General features: G+C 41.4%; 1 protein-coding gene across 8 annotated transcripts in view; it reads left to right on the plus strand.

The window, feature by feature from the left end:
• Positions 1-23682, plus strand: part of Chd9 (chromodomain helicase DNA binding protein 9) — a 212040-nt gene that overhangs the window by 66132 nt on the left and 122226 nt on the right. The window contains exon 1 of one of the 8 annotated variants that reach the window (XM_013119911.3): positions 5953-6069. The exons of 5 other annotated variants lie outside the window; for them this stretch is intronic. The gene's annotated coding sequence lies outside the window, so the exon portion shown is untranslated. Of the gene's footprint in view, positions 1-5952; positions 6070-6091; positions 6298-11496; positions 11641-23682 lie in introns of those variants that run through there. 2 more of the 8 variants (XM_040735383.1, XM_021232463.2) reach the window with 2 other exon arrangements.

The raw sequence follows: 23682 nt of genomic DNA on the forward strand, positions 1-23682 counted from the left end.
GAGTATTGAGAATTGAACCTTGGTCCTTGGTGAAAGAGCCACAGCTCTCTCAACTGCACAGCCATCTCTCCAGTCCCTTGTTCATTTTTTTGATGAAACAGGATTTCTGTCTGTAATCTAGTCTGTCATCAAACTAACTGCAGTTTTCCTGCCCCAGCCTCCTGAGGGCTGGGGTTACAGGCTGCTATCAGTGAGCGTCACACTTCCAAAGCTTATCCTTGGACCATGTATGGGTGCTTAATTCTCTTAGAGCTGGATAATAGATCCCACATACACACCATGGTTTGCCCTTTCACCAGGTAATGGACAGTTGGATTAGTTATACTTTGAGATTCTGAGAGTGCGTTCTGCTGTGGACATTTGTGAACATGTTTTTGTTTTAACTTCTTCTGTGTTGCTGTGTCACGTGGTAACTGTTTGACTTTGCAAAGACATGTTTTGCATCATTTTACATTTCTGCCATCAATGTAAGGCATCCTAGTTTCTCCAATTCTTCTTATTCTTTTGTTTTTATGATTGTATCTGTCCTAATGAATTGAAAATTGGTTTTGATTTGCATTTTTCTAACAACTAATGTGTTGGGTTGTTTTCAGACTGTCTTATGTATTCCAGGGTGGCCTCATACTCAACTATGTTCACAGAATGACCTGGTTTTGATCTTGACAGTTTGATCACCATTTTTCCATGGAGTCACCAGCCAGTTTTCATTCCATTACTGGGGTTTTAGGAAGAACTTCCAAAACTCATCCGTATTTGCTAATAATAAAACACACATGGGCTCGGGATGTACCTCAGTGAGATAGTACTTGCCTAGCATATATAAGGCCAGAATGCATCTGATTTATCTTAAGACAATATCCCTGAAATCAGAGCTGCTGGTGATAGTTCCATGTATGACTAATGGTTTTTACCTATTACAGTTTGCTAGGACACCAGGCATGGAAAATGGACTAGAAACAATTAAGACTCAAGACTGGTAAACTGAATCCATGTATAATGGAATAGTCATAACAGCCTTGTGAAGGAAGACAGTTGGAGAATCCATACTCCTAATTACACAACTTTCTCCAAAGCCATAGTAATTAAGAGCGTATGACAGTGATGTAAGGACAAACACAGGGATCAATAGAACAGATCAAGAAGTCCAGAAATAAACTCTTCCATGTATGTTCACTGAAGGGTTGAGACATTTCAACTGGAAAGCACAGTCCTTTAAACAAATAGATACTTGGGCACACTCATTCTAGAGAATAATGTTGACTCCCCCCTCAAACTACACCAAGAAACCAAAGGGACCACAAGACTGTAATTAGGAAGATGCAAACAGGAGTGAGGAATAAAGTCTTTGGGACCTTGGATTTGACAGGGGTTTCTCACAAATGTCGTACAAAACAAACTGACAGTTTGGAAAATTTGGAGTCCCAATTTGAGTAGATAAACTGAACTTCATCAAAATAGGAAAACTTTTGTTTCTAAGGAAACCAATAGAAAGTGAAAAGAGGACCCCAAGAGATGACTCAGCAGGTAAAGCACGTTGTGTTAGCTTGAAAATCTGAGGCTGATCACTGAAACTCATGATAGAAGGGCAGAACAAACTCCCTTGGGCTATCCTGACCTCTAGCCTACCCTCACCCCACAATAAATAAATAAATAAAGATAATTCTAAAACATCTTAAAAAAAAGAAAGAAAGTGAAAGGAGGCCTGAAGGTATCACTCAGTTGGTAGAGGTCTTACCTAGTAAGTACAAAGCCCAAGGGGCCAGCCTGGACAACAGGAGATCCTGTCTTAACCTATAGAATATTGTGGGGGGTTGGGCACCATGGTTCATACCTGTAATCCCCATATTTAGGAAGCAGAGGCAGAAGGAAAGGTCAGGGATTCAGTCATTCTCAGTTACTTAGTGAATTTAAAACCAAAAGAAAGGAAGGGAGAGAGAGACAGAGAGAGAGAGAGACAGAGACAGAGACAGAGACAGAGACAGAGACAGAGAGAGAGACAGAGAGAGACAGAAAGTAAATTTTGGGGACCAAGCTGTCTTGCTTTGCAAGCAAGTGTCCCAATAAATTTCACTCTGCAATGATAGATCGGTGTCTCTCTCATTCTTCCATGCCATGGCAGAAAGGGACCCATCCTTGTACTCTAGGACTGGGGCATTTGGGAATATATGGATATCACTATTCAGGGTCTACTAAAATAAGTTCTGATCCCGAGTTTTGTAATTTCATGCTTGAATGAATGTATCAGTTTACTCCCAAACAGTACTAAAAGGAGGTACTAATGAAATAAGGTTTTTGTTTGTTTGTTTGTTTGTTTTGTTTTTGAAACTTCATTTGTGGTATCAAGTACAAGAAACCAGTACTCAGTTTTGGAGGTGTATCTGGAGAATTACCATTTTTCAAAATCTGCAGAAAAAGTTTACCAATTTGCTTTGTGGGATATTGTTTTGATGACCTAAATTGAAATGTCTTTGCAGGGAATTCTCCCTTCGAAGGTGTCAAGTTACTTACTCACTCCTTCAAAATAAAAGTTTTTATAAAGATGGAATTGGAAATTCAAGCTAAAGGATGGATGCAGTATGATTAAGAGTTATAGGCATTGAGACCAGATAGTTCTGTTTTTAAATATTTCTGTCAATGACTGTGTAACTAGGACAAAATTCTGAACCTTCTATTGTGTATAAAATGAGAAAAAGAATAGTTTCCTCATTCACCAATTTTAAAGACTGTTAAAAAAAAAGTAAAGGTAAAATGAAATAATCACTATCAGCACAGTGCTTGGGAACAGTTACATTTCAGTAACTGGCATCTGCCGTAGGATGCTTCATTAAGAGAGTGGAAAACAGCTGTGTCATTGCACAGGCTTCCTAGTGATCTGGATCATTGTGTCTATAGGTGTGAGGCCTTTCTGCTTTAAGATGCACTGTGTGTAGGAATGGAGCTGTTCTTTGGAGTGAGAAGGGTTCCCTGCCTAGGTTCATTGTGGTTATCACTTGGCTTTGAACATCCCATGGCCTGGTAAGAACAGTCAGCCGGTATTAGTAGATTTGGTTTTGTTCTTGTTTTGTTTTGTTTTGTTTTGTTTTTTTGAGACACTGTTTCTCTAATGTAGCCCTGGTTGCCCTGGAACTCTCTGTAGACCAGGCTGGCCTCAAATTCCTAGAGAGCTGCCTGCTCCTGCCTCCCAAGTGCTGGGATTAAAGGTGTGCACCACTATCAAAACCCCTCTGTTACTAGGTTTTGATGTTGTTCATATAATGGAATCTTCCTAACGTCAATTAAAGTGTAGCATGGACCACATTGCTTCAGAATCATCCTGAAGTTTTGGCGTGTCCACATATCAAACTTTATCACTTCGAGAATCGACAGGATTGAATAGATAAGTTGGCCCCACTTGTGATCTCAGCAATTGGGAGATACAGGTGAGGATGACCACAAATTCAAAGCTATCCTAGACTATATAGCAAAACCCTGTCTCAACAAAACAGAACCAATCAGTGAAAACCAGTTAACTATATAGCCAAAATAGGTATCATCATAGATGAACCACACCAGAAATAAGTTCTCCAAAACTTGATAGTTTAGGGCCAACAAGATGGTTCAGTTAGGAAAACATGACTTCTGGCACGTCTGATGACATGGTTTTGATCTCCAGAGCCCATATGATAGGAGAGAATTGATTCCCTGGAGCTGTTCTGTGACTGCTACACACATGCTGTGGCAAACCCATGTGGTCACACAATAAATATGTGTAATGGATTTTTAGGTTTTTAATAATTTGAACTTTAATATCCTGTATCATAAAAACACCAAAAAAGTAAAAACTAAAAAGGAAGTTATTTGGTAGAACTACGGAGAAATGTCAGTCTTACAGTGATGGAAACACACACACACACACACACACACACACACACACACACACGTGCGCGCGCGCACACACACAAACCCAGACTAAGTTAGAAAATAGACAGTACTGTGGAGACTTGTATTATACGGATAAATTCTACACATATTTGAGGGCACTCACAGATTGTAATGGAGTACAGCAATGGTGATAATTATTGATGCTCTTTAATCACTAACTATGCATAATTTCCAGAAAGCTATGTTCAGAAGACCATGAGTTTTCCATCAGAGATGGGGAGGAAAGTAGCCAAAAATTTTCATCTATATGGAATAACTTCTGCAATACCAGACAAATGGTACTGACCTTAAATTTGATGCACATTAAGTTTGCAAAATACAACACGCTACAAATAAACAGTGTAGGGAGTTCAAAGTTCTGAGAGCATGACTGCTCATCATCGTATTTTGTCAGTGTGGTTCTTGTTGTTACTAAGTATCCTTTAGGGGAAGCATAGCTGTAACTATAACCTTTCTTTCTGGTACCTTTTCCTTCCAGCCATCAGGATCTCAGATGGGAGGATTTATTCTGGAGCTCATGAGTATTCCCTCATCTAAAGAATGAAATGACTTAGGCAGAAGATGTTGCTCCCTGTAGAGTGTTGATTAGCACGTGGAAGGCCCTTAAACACTTGGCTTTAGTGATGACTCAGCTGGCAGGAGCGCTTGCTGCCAAGTCTGATGACCCTAGTTTGGTCATCGGACTCCACATGGTGGAGGGACAGAGCTAACTCCTGCCAAGTTGTCTTCTGACCATCAGATACCCCCTCCCATAAATAAATGTCTAAACAATTTTAATTAAAAAAATAAGTCACTTGACCATGTACACCGCAGCTCTCAGGTCAGACACAAAGCAGAACAGTGTTCCTGTATGAAGAAGCCTCACAGTCAGGAGATTTTGGTTCACTGGAGGATGCATGTTAAGACCCACCCACACTGTATTTGAAATCAATAAGCATTTTTGAACAAACATAGGTAGGTTTACTGAAGTTCAAGCATTCGGTTATTTTGTCTATCTTAAACCTAAATATGGGTTGAAAAAAATTAGGTTATAAGGTCAGGTCTGGGTCTCAAAGTAGAGACTGATAAAATTTTAGAGCCAGAAGGCTTTTAGAAGGTGTGTCTAGCCTCTTCGTTTTACAGAAGAGAAAACCAGGGCCCTGAGACATATTGAGACAATGTAGGTCACTCAGTTAATTAGTGACAGAAGGAACTCCTGTGTCCCAGAGCCTTCCGAAGACAGTGGTTTTCAAGTGCATGCTCAATTCCTCGACCAGTGTGGCACGCCTATCATTTATTTATGCAACCCCTCTTTCGTTTTCCTTCCCCTTTCTGGTTCGTGAGTCTTGAACCAGGGACAGCCCTCTCACTCGGGGCACGCTGTGGCGTAGACTGGGACTCGGTCCTGGTGCCCTTTTCGCAGCAGGTGCTCCGCACCTGGCTTTAATAGCTGCATCATCGGTGGCGGCCTTCACGGGGCTCCGGATTTTACTGCACACGCGAGTCCCGGGAGACTCAGCGCGGACGGAGGACATGGTGGGTCGGAGCCCACGCGGCTCAGAAGGGCTTCCAGAGCCCGCGTGAGTGACCTCGGCGCTGACCCCGCGGGCCGCCGGCAGCCGGGGCGTGCCCGAGGGGCCTGACGTGGCGGGGCCTGACGTGGCGGCGGGGGGAGTCGGCTCTGCACTGCCCCACGCTCCGGCCAGAGGGCGCCCGGCCACAGCCCTTCCCCGCCCCGAGGCCGCCCGGGGCTGCGCGAAGAACGGCAAAGCGGGCCGCCCTGGAGAAGAGCAGCAACCCCGCCTCCCGCTGCCCTTAGTCCGAGGTCGGGCCGGGGGCCGGGGACCCGGGGACCCGGGGACCCGGGGCGCGGAGCTGCGGAGCTGACCTCCCTTCTGGGTAGCCCTAGCTGGACCGAGCGACGACCCGAGCTGCACCGGTCACGGCCACCCCTACGCGCCCGGGCCAATCAGCGGCGCGGGCACAGATATGCAAATGAGGCGCCGGTTGCTGCGGGAGTGCCGCTCGCAGGGGCTGGTGGGGTCGCGCTGGGGGAGTGAACCGGGCCAATCAGGCGGGTGCGTGGCGCGCGGGGGGGCGGTGCCCCTGCTCGCCTCCCTCCTTCGCTCCCGGCCGGGCGCTGACAGGGGGGGCCTGGCCGCGCAGCCGGTAAGTGCCACCTCTCGCCGCTGCCGCCCTCCGCCTCCGGCGTGGGGAGGACACCCGGGGCGCCCCGGGACAGCGAACACCGCTCAACTGGTAGAGACTGGCGGGGGAGGGTCTGTTAGCCCGGTGGTCGCCAGAGGCCGCCTCCGCCCGGCTGGTCGCGCGTGTCAGTCTAGCGAGGCGAGGCGAGGCGCGGCGAGGCGACGGGCAGCGGGGAGCTTAGCTGAGGCGGTGAGTACGTGCGCCAACCGCCTGCCCGCCCGCCCGCCCGGAGCCCGGGCTCCCCACGCTGAGTGAGGGGTGGACAGCCGGGGCTGGGCGCCGGAGAGGGGGTGCTGCCCGCACGTGCGGCCGGGCGCACCGGGGCCCGCCCGCCTGTCATGGCTGCGGTGCTGCCCTCGCCCCCGGTGGGGGACCCGGGGTCCGGACCCGGCGCCGCGCCTGTTGCGTGGGCCGGAGGTGAACCCCGATGGGCCGGGCGCTGGGCGGGCGCTGCTCATGGCCTTCCCCGGGGCCGGTCCCCGCCTAGGCTCGGGTTCCCTCGTCCCGCAGCCTTGTCCCCCCCACCCCCACTAGCTTGTCTCGCCTCTGTGACTTGTGACAGGGCATTGCGCGCGCGAACACTGGGTGCCCCCGGCACTCCCCAAGCCTCGCCTCTGGGTTCCTGACACTGCCTTCCCCATGGTCCGGGGGCCACCTCTAGGGCCTCTCCGCCTCTGCTGTGGGTCTCCGCCAGCTGGGGCTTCTGCTTTCTTGGTGTCTGTCAGGGTGTGGGACATGTTGGGTGGCTCCAAGGCTCTACTCACGGACATCCATCCTGAAGCCAAGCACGGACCCGGAAAGCCTGGGTGTCTTCCTGGCCTGTCACAGCTGCCAGCTCAGAGAGTGATTTGCTTGTTCCTTTTTTGGTTTTGTTTTGCCTGTTAAAAAGGGAAAGCAAAAACTTTTCAGGACAAAGTAGACACGAATTAAAGTTGTGACACATTCGAGGTATTAACAGTGCTGCTGTACTGTTACTTTCCTGGGAGTTTGGTCCTGATACTGATGTGATTTTTATCCATTTACTTGAACTTGCCCTATGCAATAAAGTTTGTTAATGAAAACCACCATCCCACTGGGTTGGAGAGATGGCTCAGTGGTTATGAGTGTGCCCTGCTCTCTCAGTACCAGAGTTCAGATCCCAGCAGCTACATCAGGCACCCCACAGGCATGTGTAACTCCAGCTCCTAGCTGACTTTTGTGGACACCTGTACACGCACGTAGGCACACATATAAATAAAAAATTTTAAATCTTAAGAAAAGAATTGCACCGGGCGGTGGTGGCGCACACCTTTAATCCCAGCACTCCGGAGGCAGAGGCAGGTGGATCTCTGTGAGTTTGAGACCAGCCTGGTCTACAAGAACTAGTTCCAGGACAGCCTCCAAAGCCACAGAGAAACCCTGCCCCCCCCAAAAAAAGAAAAATATTGCTATCAGAATTTAGTTTTCCAGTTTTGTTGCCGCTTTTTTTTTTTTTTTTTGGCTTCCAGTTCTCTAGTTCTTCCACTTAAGATTTGAACAGAAAACAGGGCTTATATTATGTAATGTTACTCAACTTAATTATACCTGAACGGTAGTTCATTGTGAAAGAATCACGAAGTCTACAAACACGTGCATACACAGAATACAAACTTGAGAGAATTTCACATTTTGAGGATGGAGCGAAAGTTTTCAGTGTAAAGGATGACCACAGCCTTTCTCTTGAATTTACAAAACTTGAATTTAGATGTCCCTTTTTCCTAACAGCAGGCAGCACAGAGCCTTATGCTGGATGTTGGATAAGCGTTACATGAAATTCATCTATTGCTCTGAGCAACTTAACCTGTGTTATATGTTTCCCCAAAGACTTCTGTTTCCAATGTTCCTTTAACAATTCACACAAAGAATTGGGAGTGTACAGAACTTTTCTTTTTCTCACTGGCTTTAATAATTCACTAGTCCATGAGTGGTGGCATAAGACTATAATCCAAGTACAGGAGGATCCTTGCAATGAAGTAGGTTCCAACCTAACTAGGACTACATAGCAAGTTCCTCTCTCAAAACAAACAAGCTGTGGTGGCTCATACCTTTAATCCCAGCACTTAGGAGGGAGAGGCAAGCAGATCTCTGAGTTCAAGGCCAGTCTGGTCTACTGAGAGTGAGTTCCAGGACTGCCAATGCTGCATAGAAAAACTCTGTCTTGAAAAACAAAACTAAAAAAACAAAGACAAAACAAACAATACAAAAATTCACATTAAATACAACAAAGTATTGACATGTGTCAGCCCTTACAGTTTCTGAACTACAGACTGTGTAATACGAACAAATGCACTGCGGAACAAATTAGTTGTCACTCAAAGTTGATTAAGAGTAACTTTATCATTCTCTGATTAAGAATAACTATCATTCTGGAATCATAAATATCCAAGGATACGGATATTGTAGTAAAAAGAAAACATCATACACACTCTAGCTTGTGATTGATGTTTTAATGGCACAGAAATACCATTAGAAAATAACCAGGTGCTGGTGTAACATTAAAACCCACTTCTTGGAGCACTTGATGGAGAGAATGAGTCAAAACTATGTTGTGTCTTAACTAGCTAGCTGTGTAACTATAGTCAGGTGTCTTTACTCTTGTTAGCCTTATATTTTTTCAAAGGTTTATGTCTATTATAGGTATTTTGTCTGCATGTATATCTAGTGCACACCAGAAGGGAGCACTGGAATTCATGAAACTACAGTTGTAGACAGTTGTAAGCCAGGATGTAGGTACTAAGAATTGAACTGAGCCATATCTCCCGCCCCAGCCTTATATTTCTGTTTCATCTAATTTCTTGGCTGCCAAAAGTGGTAGTATATACATTTAATCCCTGTACTTGTGAGGCAGAGGCATGTGGATCTCTGAGTTTGAGGCCAGCCTGGTCTACATAAGAGTTCCAGGTCAGCAAGGGCTACATGATGAGACTCTGTATCAAAAATGAAGTAAAATCTGTTTCCTCCTACTTTAGAATTTTAGGATTCTAAGTACCCCATAAGATCTGTCACCTGAAACACACACACACACACACACACACACACACACACACACACACACACACACATTTTGTGTTAAGAGCTCTTACCTCTGCCTCCCAAGTACTGGGATTAATGCCCATTATGTGTGTATTTAATTTTTAAGCTTTGTTTTATGTGTACAAGTGTTTTGCCTACATGAATGTAGGTTTACCATATGCCTGGTTGGTGCCTGTGGAGGTCAGAAGGCATTAGACCTCCTAGAACTGGGCTTATAGATGACTGTGAGCTACCATATGGATCCTGGGAACTGAATCCATGTTCTCTGGGAAGCAAGTGATCTAACTGCAGAGCCATTTCTATAGCCCTTTTAAAAGATCTATTATTACTTTATGTATATGAGGATTTTGCTGGCATGTATAGTACCATGGGATGCCAGAAGAGGGAGTCATATTCCCTGGCGCTGGGAACTGAACCCAGGTCCACTGGAAGAGTAGCAAGTGCTGTTGACTGCTAAGCCATCTCCAGCCCGAAGATTGTATTGCTTTGGAACCTGTCCTGGAACTCGCTCTGTAGACCAGGCTGGCCTCCAACTCACAGAGATCCGCCTGTCTCTGCCTCCTGAGTGCTGGGATTAAAGGCATGCGCCATCAATGCCTGACCTGAAGATTTTTTCTTTTTTAAAGAAGCTGATCTAGTGGGGGGATTTTATCAGGCAATGGAATAGTAAATAAAGGATATAGGTAAAAATATAGAAGATTGATGCAGTTAGTTAGAGTGAATGGATGTTGATTAGTGTTTGAAAAGGTTTAAAAGCTAAAAATTGCAGAAGAAATTTGTGAACATTTCACGGAAAGATTTTACTTTTAACCTTTTAAAGCTTTGTAATTGTAGTCTCAACATGGGACATAGATTTCTTATATGATTAGCATTTTTATGCTTACTTTGCCATTGAGAATTGCCCATTAACCAGCTTTATACCTGTTTTTGAGAACTCTATTTACTTCCTTATTGGGACTTCATGCTATAGCTTTCCATTTCTTAGAACTTTATCGGTCTGGAATACTCAGGTTTAGATCTATCTTATAAACGAAGTCCTCTCTTGTTATTGTGACCCTTGAGATTTCTCCTTCCAGTTGTACATTTGTCTCACTTATTTGACATACTACCCATGACCTCTTGACTTTGTATTGCCTTTACGTTTTCTGGAACATTTTTTGTTAAGAAACATGGAAAAGCTAACCAAATGGCACTGGGAGAAAGGGAGAAGGGGCAGCCACTTTTAGTTGTAATTCATTCTTTAGATGCCAATGGATTTGTGTCCATTCACTCATTAAGCAGATTTTGCTCCCTTAATGTAATTTATTCGATATGATACAGTAAGTGATAAGATGCACAGTGATTTATTTTAAAGATTTATTTATTATGGATACAGTCTTTTGCCTGCATGTATTCCTGCACACTCAAAAAGGGTACCAGATCTCATTATAGATGGTTGTAAATCACCATGTGGTTGCTGGGAATTGAACTCAGGACCTCTGGAAGAGCAACTAGTACTCTTACTCTCTGAGTCATCTCTCCAGCCCCACACAGTGATTCTTGCCTTCATGAAATAGAACAAGTAAATAATTGTAAAGTAACAAATTTTGATGAGTCCAATGAAGAAAAAGGACATTGTCATGAGACACAGTTGTGAAGGATTTTAGATTCTGTGGTTAGAGAGTATCCTATGTAGTGGCATTTAAGTAAAGACATTAAGCAGTGCCAACCTGATCTATAGAGCAAGTTTCAGGAGAGCCAAGGCTACACAGAAAAACCCTGTCTTCAAAAACAAAAAGAAAAAAGAAAAAGAAATCAGAAGAATAAAAAGAGAAGGGAATTTTCTGTGAGAGAGAAATATGTTTGAAGACTATAAGGAAAGAGCTTTATTTTATTTTTATTTTTTTGAGTACTGTTTTGGAGCAAGTGTGGTAGCATATCTCTGTAATCCCAGGACTTGGAGGGTGGGGATAGGAGGATCAAGAGTTCAAGGTTAGTCTTGACTCCACAGTAGTGTGAAACCAGCCTGGCCTACATAATGAGAATTTGTCTCAGCAAGCCACTTGGAAGATAACTTGGAGAAAGACAGGAGTGAAAGCAATGACACTGTAGAAGTGTAGTTGTCTAGGTTAAGGCATCTTGGTAGCTGGTACTAGGGTAGCAGCTGTTAAAATAAAGCTGCAAAGCAAAGTAAAAGGTAAACATACCCTCTGAATGTTTTATAGATATCTTACTGATGTATGTATTTGAGAGAACGTGAACAGCTGATGTGCTTGGAGGTGGGATGGGGTGGGAAGCAATTGACAGCTTCTTGATGGATTGGATATTAGGAAAGGTGTCAACAATGTTTTCATTAAGGATTTCTGGCTTAAGGAACAAGATGGATGGTGTGAGATTTGCTGAGATGAAGATGAGTTGAAGAAAGGGTTTGACCAGAAATAAGTTTTGAACACCATCCCCAGACCAGTGCTTCAGATGGTTGAGTCTACCTTTATGTGAATGGTAGGTGCCTCGGGATAGGCTGTAGTAAGATATATCCATAGTGTATTTTTTTTTCTGTTGCTTGTTTTTGAAATTTGTTTTGTTTGTTTTAAGACAGTCTCACCTGACTGGTCTGGAAGAGCTGGTGTAGACCAGGCTATCCAGACTCAGCCTGAAATCAGTGCAGTCTTAGCTAGAGGTTTGTATGAACACACCTGGCTTTTTTAGAGAGTATATGTTTATAAAAAGAAGCATCAAGTTTCATATTTATATTAGGATTTTATAACTAGGGGTTGGGGACCTGACTTTGCAGTTGAGAGCACTTACTATTTTCTACCAGAGTTTGAATCTCAGAACTTATATTAGGCAGCTCACAAATGCTTGCAACTCCAGTGCTAAAGGATCCTATGCCCACCTCTGGCCTCCATGGGCACCTGCGTATACACATGTATGCACACATACACACATTCAGTTAGATAAAACTTTAAAACTTTTCAAAAAATCATAACGGAGATGATCGCTTTTTTTCCTCAGATGATCTCTTAACAATAATATACTTCAATTTTTGAATTTTTTTTTTAATTTTGAGACAGGTTTCTCTGTGTTGCCTTGTGTGTCCTGGAACTCACTCTATAGACCAGATTGGCCTAGAACTCTTTAAGATCCACCAGCCTCTGCCTCTCAAGTGCTGGGATTAAATGTGTGTGCCACCACCACCCAGCTGAAAATTCTTGTAATTTTCAAATTATATGATTATATTGGGTGCTGGAAAGATTATATTGGGGGCTTATTTGTTAAGGGCACTGACTGCTCTTCCCATCCTCCATGTAGCAGCTCACAACTGTCTGTAACTCCAGTTCCAGGGGATCTGACATTCTCACACATATATATGCTGGCCTAACACCAATGCACATAAAATAAAAATAAAAATATTATACTAGATATGAAGTTTTGAGGGCTCAGTGGGTAAAGGTATTCACCACCAAACATAACAGTTTGAGTTCAGTCCCCAGGATACACATGGTAGAAGAGAGAACCACTTACAAGTTGTCTTTGCCTCTCCATATATGGTCCCCCCCAACATAAATAAATACAATTAAAAAGTAAGGTAAACAGTAGTAGAATAGTCTAACATTGACCTCTAGTTCCCATACACATGCATACTCACTCATGTGTGTGGACACACACATATGAACATATACATGTGCATAAGTAATAAGTAAAACTAATGTAGGAATGTTTAAAACAACCTTTAAAATTTTTATTATTTGTATGTGTGTGCCTTGGTGTGCATTTAGAGATCAGAGCACAACTTTGCCGAGTTAATTCCCTTCTTACACCTTAATGTGGATTCTTGACAACCCAAAGGGACTTAAGACTACATTTGACATGCCTGTTTAGTTTTACAACTGAAGCAATTAAGGTACAGAAATATTGAATTGCTTGAGTTCCAGATATTAGTGAAGACTGAGAGATTACCTAATTTAATGAATTCACTACTTATCCAAGTCTGTAACAATATGCTTACTGGTTTTACTGTGGTGAAAGTACCTTCAAATCAGCAGTATACAGACATTAGGAAGTCCTTTTGTAGACTGAGCTGTTTGCCCTTTTTTGTTGAGTGAAGTCTACTTCCGTTATTTATAAATATTCCCTTATATTTCACTGTAGTATTTTGTTGTTGATGTTTTGCTTTTTGAGACTGGGTTTCCCTGTCTAGCTTAAACTGACCTGGAACTCACTTTGTAAGCTAACTTGGCCTTAAACTCATGACCTTCTTCCTATCTTAGCTACCCACATGCTGCAGTTATAGGCATGAGCCACTGTGCCCAACTTAGGTAGGTTTTTGAAAAACTATTTTTTCTTAAATTATGACAGATGTGCAGAAAAGCATATAAATCATATGTATACAAGCCTGTGATTTATTACAAGGTAACCACGTCTCTGAAACTACCACCCAGGTTTTAAAAAAATAGCACATTATCATTAGCAGTGCAGAAACTCCCCTCATAGACCTTTCTAATTACCACTCCCTTTCTGTCTTTCCAGTGGGGACCATTATCCTGACTTCTGTAACTATAGATTAGTTTTGCCAGGTTTTGAACTTTATTAAGTAGAATGAGATACTATATATTCCTTTGCATAGTATTTCTGTGAGTCAGATGTGTCCATGTAAGGAACACCACTCTATTTATTCTCATTGTGTTTATTCTGATAGACACAGTTTTAGTTTTTTACTATAATTTGTAATACAGATGTGAATATTCATGATGTTGTCTTGATCAATGTGCACAAATTTGGTTATAGATATGTACATGTGCAACTGGCAATAATGCAGTCTTGGTTTCCAAATGTGTTCCAGTACACACATTTTAAAATGCATAAAAGTATTAGTTTTATGTGGTTTTCTTAACCTACTAATATATTTGGTAAGTCTTCATTATTTTCCAGAGATAAATACCTACTTTAACCTAAGTTAAATGTAGTGTGAAGGAATATAAGATAAAAAATATAAAGATTATTGTAGTTAAAGAAATGAGACAAGGTAGATGGTAGCCTGGGCTATGGGAGAGTTTGTCTCAAAAAACCTAAAAACAGTTAAGTAAGCAATAGTTCAGACTAGCTATGCCTGCTCCCCAGCCCTCTGCCAAAAAAGAAAAGAAAAGAAATGGGAAAAGAAGAGGAAATAAGTCTACCCTAGGAAAGAAGGATAGAATATATTAAAATATCGTATTGGCCGGTCTTGGTAGTATATATCTTTAGTTTCAGTACATGGAAGGTAGAGACAGGCAAATCTCAGCAAGTTAGAGGGTAGTCTGGTCTCCTTAGTGAGTTTTAGACCAACCAGTACCACATAGACAATGTCTCTGTCTTTTTAAAAGATATGTGCCACCACGCCTAGCTTTGATTTGATTTTTTTTCTTTTTCTTTCCTTCACTTTTTTTGTTTGTTTGTTTGTTTGTTTGTTTTGTTTTGAGCCATGGCTGACCTGGAACTCAGAAATCTACCTGCCTCAGCCTCCTGAGTGCTGGAATTAAAGGTGCGTGTACAAACTTTTACTTGAAAGCAAAATCTGTACATTAAAAATAAATATGGAAGGTGAAATCGTGTACTGCTAAAGGGAGGAAAGGAAAACCTACAGCTCTCTCTTTCTTTCAATGGCTACAGATTATCAATATTCTAAGAAACTTCCCTGGAAAACCCCTGCTGTGCCGCAAGGTCTTGTGTAGAACTGACAATTGAACGTGTTCTTTTCATAAGCGATATTTGTGAATTTAAAAAGGGTCACAGGGCTATTTTTGTTAAATGTGGCAAAATATCTATAGCTGTATTTGCCATCTGTATTAGTCAGGCTTTTCTAGAGTAGCAGAATTTAAGAATGAATATATATATGTGTATATATATATATATATATATATGATTTATTAGAATGACTTACAGGCTGAGGTCCACCTAATCTGGACCACTGAAAGTCCAAGGATTCAATAGTTTAGTTGCTCAGTCCACGAGCTGCGTGTCTTAGTTGGCCTTCAGCTTATGCTGGAATTCTGAAGAATTAGGCTTTAATGCTAACAAGGTAAGAGCAAGCAGACAAAGAGCAAAAGCTCCCTTCTTCAGTGTCTTTATATAGACTTCCAGCAGAAGCATGACCCAGATTAAAGGTGTAGCTTCCTGCTTCAAGATCTGGATCGGAAATGGATCTATGTACCTCAAATAAAGCAAAATTCCCTCACAGGTGTGCCCTTCATTTTTGGATTCCAGATGTAGTCAAGTTGACAATCAAGAATAGCCATCACCATCACCTTACTAAATTATTTAGATGTGTATAGTTTTAAAATATATTTTTTATTTTACATGTATGAGTGTTTTGCCTGTGTGCATGTTTGAACACCATGTACATGCCTGGTACCTCTGGAGGTCAGAGAGTGCAGCAGATTTGGAACAACTCTAAGTCAGAGATGGCTAGCTTGTGAGCCTCCAAGTGGGTGCTTTGTGACCAAACCTGGGAGCAACAAAAGCTCATAGCTGCTGAGCTGCCTCTCCAGTCCAAGGTGTTCTTGTTTTTGTTTTATTGTCAGTGTGCCATGGTAGTTGTGTGTAGAGACCAGAGGACAGCTGTTTTCTACCATCTGGATCCTAAGGATGACACTCAGACCCTTGAGCATGGCCTCATGTGCCTTTACCCGCTCGCTGTGTTAGTTTGCCTGCTCCTGTTTCAGTACGGTTTTTGTTCTGTTTTTAAGAAAGGGTCTCATGTAGCCCTGGGTGACCTCGCTTGAATTTTTAATCTTCTGCCTCCCAAATGCTAGGATTACCACAGCTGTTTTTGTGGTGCAGGGTAACAATTTTTAAATCTATATATCAGTGGGGGACCTATAAATCCTGGAGAGAGGTGTTGTTCAAACAAATGCTTTTGCATCTCAGCTTTTGAAGTAATTTCCAAAGATAACAACATTTTGTTTTCTGCTTTAGCATTATTGCATTTCTGAAAATATGTACTTACTATGGGCCAAGAATTTGTAGTATATATTTGGAATTAAAAGACCCACCCATCCTGTTTAATAAAGAAAACAAACTTGCAGGCCAAGAATGATCGTCCAGTGTGTAAAATGCAGAATACATAAAGTCAATGCATAACAACATACACACACTCTGTGTATGTGTGTGCATAAAACTTTGCAAAACACAATGCCCAAATTCAGTCTCAAAGATAGTTGAAATGCCAGACCATGAGTGGTGATCAGACATCATCTAGCAGAACACCCATACACATAAGAACAAATTAAAAACTTAGTTGGATAATAAGTATAGTGTAGTCATGATACTATTTCAGGAGCTCCCCAGAAAATTTTCATTTATACTTAAAGTCCTACAGCCCAATGAGAGTGTCTAATTACTGAGTTACTGTGTTTTCGGACTTTGAATGTATTCTTTCTAAATCCTGTCACTTGTGACTTAGATGGTCAAGTGAGGAAAAAGACTTAGATACTAAGAACCAGCAGATACAGGGCTTGGCAGTGAGGATTTAAACCTGTTCCTCTTCTAACTATGCGGTGACTGACATGTATTTACCAGATATTTTTTCTGATTTCTCAGTAAAATCTGTTGTGGTTTTGAGACAGGGTTTCTCTGTGTAGCCCTAGCTGTTCTGGAACTCACTATATAGACCAGATTTGTCTTAAACTTGGAGATCTGTCTCCTGAGTGAGTGCTGGGATTAAATGCATGGAATAGCACCGCCTGGCAAATCTAATTTTTTTTTACAAGGAAATGTGGATGTGTATGTATCTTATATGTGCCTGGGATGGCCAGAAGAGGGTGTCAGGTTCTGTGGAGCAGTTAGGAGCCACCCTGGCATGGTGTGAGAAACCAAACTTGAATCCTCTGGAAAAGTAGGATGTACTCTTTACCACTGAGCCCTCACTGTGACCCTGAAAGGATCTTAAATTAAATGTTAATTCATTTGTTTGTTTGTTAGTTATATGTGTTTTTGGAGACAGTTTCACTAGTTAGCTCAGACTGACTGGCTACTTGCTTCCCTCTTCCCCTCCCAAGTGCTAATATACTAATGCTATTATATTTAGTTTTTAATGTATCATTTTGTATTTTCATGATGTGTGTGTGTGTGGGTGCACATTGGTGCCACATTGTACTCATGAGGAGGTCAGAGTACAGTTTTCTGCAATCTGTTCTCCCCATCCGGTTTTTGGGATCTGGGATTGAACTCCAGTCAACAGACTTGAGGGCAAGTGTCCTTTAACCTGATAAGCCATCTTTTAGGACTGTTTTTTGTACTAAAGAGTTGGAATTATAAGTAATACAGATTATCATCAACATGTCAGGGATACACAGCAATTATGTAGTTCTAGGAAATTATGAATTATATTTTGAAGAGAAAAAAATCACACCCACCTAATGCCTAACACTTGTCTATTTTCATGGACCTAACTTCATAGTTCCATATTTTTCTTTTATTTAAAATTTGGACATATAGGAGTTTTTGCATGCATATACATATAGTCATAGGACATGGGATCCCCTGGAATTGGAGGTATAAAGGTTGTGAACCACCGTGCAGGTGCTCGGAACAGCACTCAAGTTAAGACCATGTCTTGTGTCCCTGGATGATCCAAGTTTGGTTCCTAGCACTCACACCACACAGTTTACAACAACTCTAGGCAATCCAGTGTTCTGTTCTGGCCTCCTTGTGCACTTGCATGCACACATATACACAGACGTGCAAACATACACACTTAAAAGTATCCTTTAAAAAGTTCATGTCTTTCATCTGATTTGGGGAGTTTTCAATGTCTTCATTGTCTGCTTCACTCTGCTCCAGGTCCCTCACTGTGGTGCTGTCATTGTCTCCAGTCTCAGTCTGTCCACTTCTCTTCGTTTTTCTCTGTATTTTCAGACTGCATGGTTCCAGTGGTCATGTTCTCTGTTCTCCTTTGTTTGGTTAAATCTCCCTCTAGTGAATTTCAAATTTCTTGTTCTTTTCAGCTCCACAATTTCTGATTGGTCTTTGTAATAAATTCTCCTTAAGTATTAATATTTTTGTTTTGTTTATGTCATTTTCCAAGTTGCTTTCACCCTTGAGCCATGACTTCCATTAGCTCTCTGAGCATATTTAACAGAGTTTATTAATTCTTTGTCTACTAAATTCAGTAGCTTTCTTAGGGAACGAGTCTGCATGTCTTTCTTATTTTCTTATATGTATATTAAAGTGTGTGTGTGTGTGTATAAAACAGACATATTCAACATTTGATATTGCAAATCTGTAAATGCAGTTATTTTAAGTCTTGGTCCAGAATTTCCTGTTCTTGATGGTTGAAGGCTGGAGTCCATCCTATGAAGTAACTGTATTTCTTCTGGGTGGTCATTGAAGTCTCATCTTTATCTTGTATTCAGTCTCCCTTTTCCATTATTTCTCTTAGTGCTAGAACTGAACCTAGGCTTTCTTCCTTCACCTTAGATAATTCTCACTGCTCTGCCAGGATTTTAATACAGATTTTTTTTAACGATAGGAATTTACTTTTTGTTACTTTTCTCTTCATTCTCTTAGTTGTTGTAAAGCTTTGGCTATTTCCTAGTTCCTGCTGAGGATGGTTTCCGTGATTCCTGCCTGTGTTTAGAAACAGTGGAGGGAAGGGCGTTTGAAGCTGCCTACTGGGCCCTTTGGCTGACATCACTCTGCTACCATGTGACTGAAGCAAGGGAGTGATCAGGGAGGAGAGCAGGATCTGTGGGCAGAGAGCTGTTCAGGTGGGAGTGGAGGGTTATAGCACAGTCAGAATGAGGAGTGCTGCTTTTATTGTGGGTGCAATGCAGAGTCATGGAGGGTTGTGAGGGAAGTGACCTGATACAACTGGCAGAAGGTCACACCTGCTCCTTCCTGTTTTCATATGTGGCCCGGTGAATATTGGGGTTAGCTTCATACCCATTATACATGAGGACAAGCCAAGTATTGAAGTTGAGGCAGAGATGCGATAGATTTAAATTTGGGAATTACCAACAGGTGTGACATTTAATACCGTGAGACTACTTAAAATTATCTTGAGAGTTTGCATAGACAGAAATGAAAGAATCTAATCATCAATACTGAAGATTAGATCACTGCCAAGTGCCCTCAACACTTTGAGGTTAGAGTGCCCCCAACACCCCTACATTCAGCAGTGGTTTTCAATCTTCCTAATGCTGTGGCTCTTTAATATAGTCCCTCATGTTATGGTGACCCCCCAATCATAAAATTATTTTGTTGCTACCTCATAAGTAATTTTGCTACTGTTATAAATTGTAATGTAAATATCTGATATGCAGGATATCTGATAAGTAACCCCAAAGGGATTGAACCCCACAGGTTGAGAACTGCTAATTTATTGTTTAGAGTCCCCCCCCCACTACTACCAACATTTATAGGTTACAGTCATTTACAGAGTCTGAAGGTGAACATTCAGAAAAAAGGTGAAAAATGAGGTGAATTTCTGTTTCTACCATTAAGCATTTCAAAGAGACCTCATTGGTAACTGAACAAACACTGCTGATAGATAATTTAATTAAGCAGTGAAAAATTAACTGGGCAGGGATGGTGCATGTCTTTGATCCCAGCATTCAGGAGGCAGAGGCAGGTGAAAGTGTGTGAGTTTCAGGACAGCCAGGGCTACACTGTCTCAAAAAACAAATAAACAAATAAATAAATAAATAAATAAATAAATAAGGAAAGGAAAGAAAAGAAAATATCAGTATGTCTTTGGCTGGGTCAATTTAGGTGATAGTAACAAAACTGATTTTAAGAGATTAAGTGGACATGGTAGTTTATATGTATAATCCTGACACTCAAGAAACTGAGGCAGGATTGCCCTCAGTTCAAAGCCATCCTGGGTAGCTTAGATTCGGTCCCAAAAGTAATAAAAAGGATTAAGGATGTGACTGACATATATGATAAGTCCCTAAGTTCATTCCCCATTAACACACACAATACATTTTTTTCCCCTTTTTGAGACAGAATGGCCAGGTGGGCCTCACTCTAGTTCAGGCTAGCCTAGAGTTCATTGTACAACCCAAACAGGATTTGAAGCAGTCTTGTCTCAGTCTTCTGAGTGCTGGGATTACAGGTATGAGTTCTCATGCTTAGGGGAAGAAATATCAAAAACATTATCTTCCCATAATGTCTGTAATGGTTTAGGTGGGGGTTAGTTGGCATACTTCAGTTTGTAGGCAAGAGACTATTTTTCAGTAATGTATATATCTAGCCTATCAGGTAACAGTTTGCAGAAAAGAAGACCAAATCAAAAAGTAAATAGAAATACCTGACAGTTTCTTACATATTTTAATCCTTAATTATATGCAGCTTTTAGTAGTCTTTGTTGCAAATTAAATAATGACACAATACTGACTCTATTTGTAGATTTATACATTTTTATTTAATATTTATTGTTCAAAACTCCCTGAGCCTCCTGTTTTAAAAATTGCTTTGTAAGGGGCTAGAGAAATAATTCAGTGATTAAACCACTGATCTTCTAGAGAACCTGGGTTCAGTTCCTAGCACCCACATGGTGACTACCAACCGTCTATAGTTCCTGTTCCAGGGAACTCAGGGCCCCTTCTTCCAGTTTCTGCATGTACTGCATGTATCTGGCACACAAGCATACAGGCAGGTAAAGCACTCATATCCATAAAATTGTGAGGTGTTTAAACCAAATAAATCACATTTCAGGATGCTCTAAATTAAAATTTCCATTTCTCCTAATATTTTCTGGGTTATTCTGTTACATTCTATCATAAAGTTTTTCTCAGTCACTTATTCTCAGTAATTATAGTAAAGGTGACATCTTCCTTTGATATGGAACAACATTTTAGTATGTATTACATAATTAGTCATCATATCAAGTACTTAGGATAGGTAGTGGGCTTTTTGTTAATTTTGTTATTTTCATTTATTTTTACTAATAAGGAACCTTGTAAATGGCAGTACATTATCTCCTAGAGTTTTTCTTTTATGACAGAATCAGTAAGGATCCTTGTTACTCTTTTTTTTTTTTTGTGGAACCAAATGCTGGTGTCTTTTTGTTATATGTTTGTTTGTTTGTTTTTTTAAGATAAAGTCTAACTCTGTATCCCTGACTAGCCTAGAAGTTATAGAGCTCCACCTGCTTCTGGTTCCAGAGTGCTTGGACAAATGTTCTGTTTGTTTGTTTGTTCCCCCCACCCCCATCCAGACAGGGTTTCTCTGCATAGTCCTTTCTGTCCTGGAACTCGCTCTCTAGATCAGGCTGGCCTCACACTCAGAGATCCACCTGCCTCTGCTTCCTGAGTGCTGGAATTAAAGGTGTGTGCTACCACTACTACCACCTGGGATCCTTTTTTAAATTAAAATATTAATTATTTGTGTGTGTGTGTGTGTCAGAATGTAGATTTGTGTACATGAGGTGCACTGTCCACTAAGGCCAGAAAGAGGCTGTTGGGTCTCTCTGGGCCAAAGTTAAAGACAATTGTGAGCCATCTGATTTGGGTGCTGGGAACCAAATTCACGTCCTCTGTAAAAACAGTACATAGCTCTTAGCAGCCAAGTCACCTCTCTAGTACCCAAGTGTTGGATAGTTGTACCAGGAAAGCAGAACCAATAAGCAAACTTGAAGTCATTTAAAGATACAGAACTCGGGCTGGAGAGATGGCTCAGAGGTTAAGAGCTCTTCCAGAGGTCCTGAGTTCAATTCCCAGCAACCACATGGTGGCTCACAACCATCTACAATTCAATCTGGTGCCCTCTTCTGATATGCAGATAGAACACTGTATATGTAATAAATAAATAAATCTTTAAAAAAAAAAGATACAGAACTCTATTTAGGACAGGCATCAAGAGTCAAGCTTTCAAGTTAGTGTGTGTGTCCTTCACTCAATCTCCAAGTGAAAAACGTTACATCATATTCCCTCTTAGGATGGAAGGGTCAGGTAGATAATAAAAAAGTGGAATACTTAGGACTTTTCCATCAAGATACAATGTATCCAAGCACTAATCATTTCTGCTTTACTGCTTGACTGTGTGTGTGTGTGTGTGTGTGTGTGTGTGTGTGGTTGTTCTGTAAATTGTACACTTGATGTTAGTGAAGAGACTGAAAAACAACAGCATTGTAAATAGTCACTGTGCTGATGGGCAGGGAATTTACTTTGCTAGTCAGTGTGGCCCGGCCTGACTCTGCTTGCCTAGCATCTTTTTTTTTTTTCTCAGAAACTCACCATCTTGACATAAACAAGTCATTCTTAGTGCACATAGCAACCATGCAGGGTATACTTGTGTCAGGTCCAGGAACAGAAATTAAGGAAGACCACTAGGGGAGTGGAGAAAAGAAAAAATTGGCTAACAACACAGGGAAATTTTGTTTTGTATTTTTTCTCCTGGTTTTCTGAGACAGAATTTCAGTTTGTAGCTCAGGCAGCAGCACTCTTCTCAGACTCCCCAAGAGCAGGAATTATGGGTGTGTGCTACCTGGCTAGCTAATTTAAAACTTTGAGTGAGTGAAATAATCACAGTAGCTCAATCTTACCAACACCCCCAGCTTACTTTGAAAAGAATTTTTGTCTTGAGTCATTTAAAAAAAGTTTTTCTTTTTGCTTGAGTGTGTGTTGTGTATGTGTGTGTGTGTGTTTTGTTTTTGTTAGAGTCTTTTTTTTTTCCCCCTGAGACAGGGTTTCTCTGTGTAGCTTTGGTGGTCCTGGAACTCACTATAGACCCGGCTGGTCTTGAACTCACAGAGATCTACCTGCCTCTGCTCCATCCCCCTCCACCACCACCCGAGTGCTGGGATTAAAAACGTGCACCACTACTGATAGGCTAGAGTCCTCTTATGTAGCTGTCCTAGAACTTGCTCCATAGGCTGGCCTTGAACTCACAAATGTGTGCCTCAGACTACCTAGTGTTAAGACTAAAGGCATATATCACTCACTACACCTGACTCACAGTGGAATTTTTTATAGCTTAAAGAAGAATGAAGTTATATTGTTTTAGAAAAACAAGGAAGCAGAGTGCATGTGCACAGGGTGCTATGCTTAAGTAAAGTTTATACTTATATGACATTATGAAGCCTTGTATCATTTAGGATACTATTTAAAACAATTTTGGTGATGTACTTTACATACTATATGATTTAATCTATTTAAGTGAACAATTCACTGGCTTTTTCATCCCCTCTTTTTAAAAATTTTATTACTTATGTGTATCTTGTTTGTACATGTGTATATAAATATGGTATATGTGTATATATGGTTTCACATGTATCATACTTAATAGCAAGCAAATTTATCTGCCGAGACATCTCACTGGCCTCATTCTTTCCACTCTTTTTTTCTTAATTTCAAAGATTTATTTTTATTTATGTGTATGTATCTGTTAGTATATGTCATATTTGTCTGTGTGCCCATGGAGGCCAAAGACAGCATCAGGTCATTCTCTGGAGCCTGAGTTACAGGCCGTTGTGAGCCACCCAAACACAGGTCCTCTAGAGGAGGATTGAGTACTCTTAGCTGCTGAGCCATCTCTCCAGACCCTCTTCCTCCTTTCTAATGA

This window comes from Mesocricetus auratus, unplaced genomic scaffold, assembly GCF_017639785.1.
Source record: "Mesocricetus auratus isolate SY011 unplaced genomic scaffold, BCM_Maur_2.0 Super-Scaffold_100045, whole genome shotgun sequence".
In the NCBI taxonomy this organism is placed as follows: Eukaryota; Metazoa; Chordata; class Mammalia; order Rodentia; family Cricetidae; genus Mesocricetus; species Mesocricetus auratus.